Below are 7136 nucleotides of genomic sequence, written 5' to 3' on the forward strand. Positions count from 1 at the left end.
TCTCTGAATCTACACAAATGACATTACAAACAGGATTAGTTTATTTCTATTTTATCGATAATTCTGATAAACATTCCAATAGACTCGTGATTTGATTGTGAAATTTTTTAAAACAGGATTTGATCAAAGTCTTTGTTTTTTTTCTTTTTTTCTTACAGAAACTCAAAGAAACCTATACATATAACCCATGAGATCTGATGTGTTCATTATGTGTACCTGATAAAGAGTTTAGGTTTTGTTTCGCCATGGATGGGTGTCTGAATCCCCCCTCCCCATAGATAATGATATGATCTTTACTGCTGCCTACTTTTGGTGCTTGATTCGGTGGCGTTTGCTCTGTTTTGGTATTTTTCTCGAAACGAGATGCGTTAAAACCGTCAGACGTAAACGAAAAGTAGTGGGTCCCTCCTACAAACAGCTAGAAGACAAGAACCTGATCTGTACTCGAACCGGTGGAATGAAATTTCTGGATCAACGAGTCCCAAATGTAGGAATTAAATTGATAACACTAGGCTTAAAACTAAGAAACATGAAGTAAGGTGTTCCTTTCATAATAACTCTTATATATTGTACCTAAAGCCAATTTAGAAATACTATTGTCCCGCGAAATATCCCAACGTGTAATTGAGTATATTCAATTTTTTTTCGTCGATTGTATTATTAAGCTTTTTAGGCAAAAAAATTTAAACAATGATAACTATCAAAACAAATATAGAAAATAGATACACCAATAGAGATCCAATGTAAACTAACACACATCTATCTTGCGTGTGTACGATGATATGTCATGGATTTTAACCATTTTAACCATAATTTTAGGCCTGTCCAATATGGTAAAACCGAACCGTACCGAACCGAACCGAACCGAAATAGATAATATGGTGTGGTTTTGGTATATACCATATAAACCGAATGGATATGATTTTATAAAAACCATAGGATTTGGATATGGTTTGGTTTATAACCGATTTAACCGAATAAACCGAACAAAACCGATCAAAAGTAAAAACATGTAAATATGTACATATTTTATAACATCACATGAAAATCTATTTGTTATATAAGTTTTTTTTTGTCATCAACAAACAGACTCATATAGACTCTGCAAACCAATCCGGTAACTCCGCATCCATGTGAACGACGAAAGACAATTGTTTTCTGGCACATCGTGCTAGACTATCCGCCTTTTGATTTTCCGTCCGGGGTACATGAATGATCTCTGAGCGAGTAAAACGTGTCTTCAGTAGCTTTATGTCATGCAGATAACTCTCAAACGCCGGCCATTCCTCTGGTTCCGAAACCATATTCACCAATTGAGAACAATCCGTAGCAAAAGTAACCTGAAACTGATGTAAATTCGTCATACATTCCATTGCCCATATCAATGCTTCCATCTCTGCATGAAGAGGTGAAATACATGCCCTAGAATTCCTTGCACCCATCAATCCCTGAAAGCCCTCGAGTATGCTTCCAGGAACCATCTATAAAGCACCAACGACCGACCCGCGGCTGACGATTTAAAACCTCAGTCTGTTGTGGTACCTGCTTAGTCTTCATCACATGAGCTTCAGTCCAAAGTGTTGATTCAGTTTCTGCAAGCGTAAGTATATCTCTTGGGTCAATATCCAAATTACTAAATACCTTATTATTCCTTCCTTTTCAAGTATACCATAATATCCATGCAAACTGATGATCTTCCATCTTCGGGAGTACCCTCTAGAAAAGATGATCCATATTCTTAAATAGAGAACTAGTGGGGAAGTAGGTTGGGTTAGACGGTATCTTTGACAAAACCCAAACTTATATATTTGTTATATAAGTTATTCTTTTGTTAATAATTATTACCATATTTTTTATATTAATAAAGAATCATAATTTGAAAAACACTTAAAATATAATTAAATGACAATTCATCGCAACTGAGGCTTTTTATTTTTTTAGTCTTCTTCTTTCAATCATTTTGCTTTTTTTTAGCATTGATTAAATTGAAGTGAAAGTAATAAATTTGATAGATAATAACTAAAAAAAATCTTCACAACTTTTTTCTTATTTATAAACGAACAAAGTTTCACTCGAAGAAGCATGGCTTTGATGAACACTAAATATGAAAGAGTGGAAAAACTTTTCTTTCATACTTCTCTTTTGTTTTTTATTTTTATTTTCAAAATTTCAAGTTTTGATTTTAATTCTAGATTTGATTATTTCATCTGAAGGTATAAGCGTTTTTATTTTTTTTCTTTTATTTGAAAATATAATATCTTTTTAATAAATGAATGCGATGACAATATGACTCTAAATTTTATATAATATGATCCCAAACTAAATAATTATGTTTTGGTATAAAACCGCATAAACCAAAAACCGACGGTATATAAACCGAACCGAACCGAAGTAAATATGGATTTAGAATGGTAGTTATATTTTACTAACCGAAATAACGAAAAACCGAAAAAACAGAATCTAAACCGAACCGATATTCGGATTGAACACTCCTACATAATTTATATATATTTGTAGAGTCTTTTATATATGAAGTCTTTTCAGAGCTTTTACAACTTTTGGTACTCATTTGAGGAAAATAGTGACTTTGGAGCATTTTGGAACCTTTTTAAGAGTTATGCTGAAATCACTAAGGTGGATCAATTATTGAAAATAAACATCGATCGACAGATCACTTCCACTATCGATCGACATAGAGCTATTGATGTCGAACGAGCGAGAATCAGCATTTAAGAAAATTACAAGTTTTATCCAAAACTCCAAGTTATTGCACCATAAGTTTTTGGCAGCATATTAGGCTATTTATTAGGGTTTTGTATCATTTTAGAGGCAGACCTTATTGAGACTTCTTGCACCATTATCACACACTTGAAGAGGAGGCAAACTTGATAGGTTGGAAAGTTTAGGAGAGGAGAGAGAGATCTGAACTTCATAACATAAAAGATTTTAAACTCCCTTGTTTCTTTACTTTGTCTTGTTATTTTTCATACTCTTTTCATTTTAAGTATTATTCATACTATCATGACCATGTTTCTTATGAATATGTTTGAGTATTCTTATTGTTAGATTAGGGTTCTTCAAATGGTGATCTATGTATTGATAATATGAATTGTTGTTAGGATATTTTAATAGTTCTTCATCTAATTGTTCTTACTGCTGGGTCTAGGATTGATCACCCAGACTATGAACCATGATTGTTAATAGTATTGATTGAATATATATTAATAGAATAGATATATGGTGATACGTAAACTGATTATGTTGATTGGGATCAAAGATGAAGATTATAAACTCATTAATTTTTAGTTTGATCGGTTTCTGAAAAACACATGTTGATTTTGTATGTAACTTTTAATGAGTTTGTGTACAATCAAGGCAGTATCAGCAACTTACTTTTGCAACTTCCACGTTCAGTCACTTGAGATACCAAAATCTTCATCCTAAACTTGGTAAATTGTCACCGCATATGACTATTATAGGTGATGGTCTGTCGGACGATACTGACCTCTTGCGTGAGACACTATAAACGTGTCTATGAGTCGCCAATCACCAAGGCGTAATTTACTATGGGTACGTTGTATGATAGTTTTTCTGGTCAAGCAGTGTATTTTTATTACCCTGAAACAAAAACAGATTTCAAAACTTAGTACACATTATTGATTTTGAGAAAAAAAATAAAAATACAAATACTCTTTACAGTTTCATCTGTGAAAATCATCTCAAAAGTATCACCTCCATAATTGGTTTTCTGCCTCACCAATGAATCAACTTCACTTGGATGCGCCATCCCTCTTTGTAGGGCTTAATGTCTTTTAGTAACGAAAAAGCCTTAATCATAGACATAGCTGTTGTTTAAAAAAAAAACATAGACATGGCTGAAAGTGTTTTAGTTAAGGTGATGGTTGATTCTAAGAGCACTGAAATTGATATATATGAGTAGAACTGTTAGGGTATTTAGACAGAATATACTGTTAGTAAAATTTTAATTAATATATATTAGATGTAGATATTACGCATGTGTTTTTATGGTTAGCTATAATGTAGATATTGCTATCTTATAGTAGCGCCGGGTTTGTATGTTTTATGTTCTAATGAGTTCAATATTGTTTTTGTATCTATTTGTTAGTGGTTAATGATAGTAATATATTACTTTGTTTTGAAGTTAAAGTTTAAGAGAAATATTGTAAGTGGTTTTCTGATCGATTCAATAAAAATAGAATAAATGTGTTTGTTTTGTGATTATCTTGTTTGAATGAAAATAATAATTATTTTATCTTCTTAATAACAATCGTCACATGTTTTGTCAATGTCATGGATGTGGCAATCTATTAAGGGTTTCACTGTAGATGTATTGATTAATAATTATTTTGTCTTTATTTTGAATCCAATAACTGATTTTTTTAATCATGGTCCAATATTGATCGGACCTGAATTAACTATTTTATGAGAATAGCTAAATCGTCTAAGGTGTGCGTTTTTGGTATTTTGCAAATTGTAGTTGGTAAGTCGGATATAGTAGCGCTGAGGAGGGGTTCATTAAGTATTTTGTTTAACATTTGTTTTTATTTTGCATCATTTCATAATATATTAGGTGTGAATCATTATTTCCGTTATTACTATTTTTATATGATTGTTAAGGTTGTTTTACTGGAGTATGATATGTTTTTCCTTTGGCGGTGTAGATTTTTACATCTACTGATTTTATTTTAAGTCATATATTGTTATTATTGTTCTTATGCATTTTTCATATTATTTTGTATTGTGTCTTCCGTTTGGACAATGCCATTAAACAATTTTTATTTTAATATCAATATTAGATTTATGTTCAAGGCCTTTTGGAATTAATGAGATAACCTTTTTAAGAATCAGTTTTATTTTTATATTTTATTCTCATCCTATTGTTTTTTTCTATTTTTGGGTTATGGTTTTTCATCAATATCTTGTTAATTTTAGTTAACATGAGTTTAGCAATTAAAAGAGAAAAAATGTTAAATTCACTCTTTTGTTTTTTAGTTGATCTTGGTTTGATGAAACTTGAAAAATAAATATTATGAATGGATTTGTAATGAAATTTAAATGGTTTAAGGGGTGGCCTCTTATTTGTTGACTTGGTGCAACAATGGATGTTGCAGGTTGAACAGGAACAAATCAGTTTATTTTGTTTTGTGCGTAAACATTTTAGTTACAATGAAAGTAGACTGGGTAGTAATGTGGCTGCTAACCTCCTATGTTTGTTTCCCGCTTCAAAGAACCTGTTGAAAGAGTAAGACGCAGTGATTAGTTCTTGTTTTCTTTGTCAACTGCAGTTAGAAAAAAACTGAAAATTCATATTAACTGGCTACGACGCTACGTTAGTGTGATAAGCCCAGTAAAAAAGTACAGAAAATAAACATGTTACGACGGCCTAAATCATTATATTGTGACATAAAGAAACTCGTTTATTGAGCTAATGGGTCAAATAAAATCAGAAAGCCTAGATAAATAAAACAGATTTGTTAGTCCACAAAATAAATAGATGACGTTAAGTTCTTAATCAGGAAGTGACAAGTGTCACAAAATGCCCTATGCAATGTGATGAGGTGGAATGCTAAGGTGAGAGAAAACTTCCCTTTATATATATAGATTTGCTGATTTTAAACCAACAATTTAGGAAAACGGATGAGTAGATCACGGCAACTCACGATATCATATCCTACTATATAAAAGGGACTAAATTGGAGCTTCCTAAACACTGCCACATAGGCAAAAATATTCAGAACCAACCAATCTGCCATGTCATTTCGGATTGAGTTTGAAATTAAAAAAATTTAGTCACTTTCACAGCCCATTTGACCCATCTCGCAGCCCATTTAAACCATTCTCACCAGCCCACTAAAACATCTGGAGTTCTCTGATTCCTATCAGTTTTTATCTATTTGAAGCATGGATTTAATAACGTTATCGATCGTCTCTGATCAAAGGCCCTAAAGCCCCATTCTCAGCCCAAAATACTAAAAATCAATTTTTGGTATTTTATATAAACGTGTATTCCGTGTAGTTGAATAAGAAAGCCTAACCAATAGTAGTTGATACATGGTATAGTTTTCCATCAGTACCCACAGTTAAAATAACAAAATATTTTTCTTTCCAATATCAGAGTCATCAAATGCGAACAAGGTGACACGAAAACGTGGATGGGCCGCTAGAGATACGGAATAAAGTGAAAGGTATACACAAAATTTAATAGAGACATGTCTCGCACTAATTGATCAAACAATTACAATTATTCATTTATTTAATCAACTTTTTTTGCGGACAGCTCCATCTGCGGGAATTGTGCAACAACATTTCGCCCCTCAATTTTTTTGACTGTGAGTTATCCATCTATTATTCACAAGAAACTAATACTATATAAATATATTTATATATATATATATATAATTAATTGATAATTTTGTACATATATTTTACTAATAATGCTTTTATGGGAAAAAAATGTTCCCTCCTAGGTGGCTGTGAAGTATGTGCGTGTATTTATTGACTATATGAATATTAACACACATTTAAAATTTAAATCCATGCAGTGTCAAGAAAAAATGCACGTGGCATGCGAAGGGCAATATTGCTATCTAAAAGTACATCACGAAGGATGGAAGGCAAGCACCAAATAGTACAACTACAGCTTCACATTAAAACAAATTAATTATGTAGACTAACCAACAACGAGTTTGATTACAGGACCTAACACATCTACGTCCGCAAGAAATAGACAAATCGATAGAGCTCAAGGAAAAGGTACATACTTTCTTACTTTATATGCATTATATATATATATATATATATATATATATATATATATATATATATTCACATTAAACCATTAATACAACTTGCATCATCATAAGTTCTTAGTGTTCAATATATTTAAATTAAAATTAGAGGAACTTAAAATCGTTAATATAATCAGTCTATTAACATATTTCTTAAATTCAATTAATTATCTATTTATAGAAAACTGTTGTACACGAAAAAAAATTAGTTTTTAGATCGGGTCAACTAACCATTTACCTGATAGTGGAGTTACCATTGGTTCCAAATACCTATTAAATCATCATCTAATAGTCGTCTCTCGACTATTTAATGTTTTCAGCCCCTTC

This window comes from Brassica napus, chromosome A9 (assembly GCF_020379485.1).
Source record: "Brassica napus cultivar Da-Ae chromosome A9, Da-Ae, whole genome shotgun sequence".
NCBI lineage: Eukaryota > Viridiplantae > Streptophyta > Magnoliopsida > Brassicales > Brassicaceae > Brassica > Brassica napus.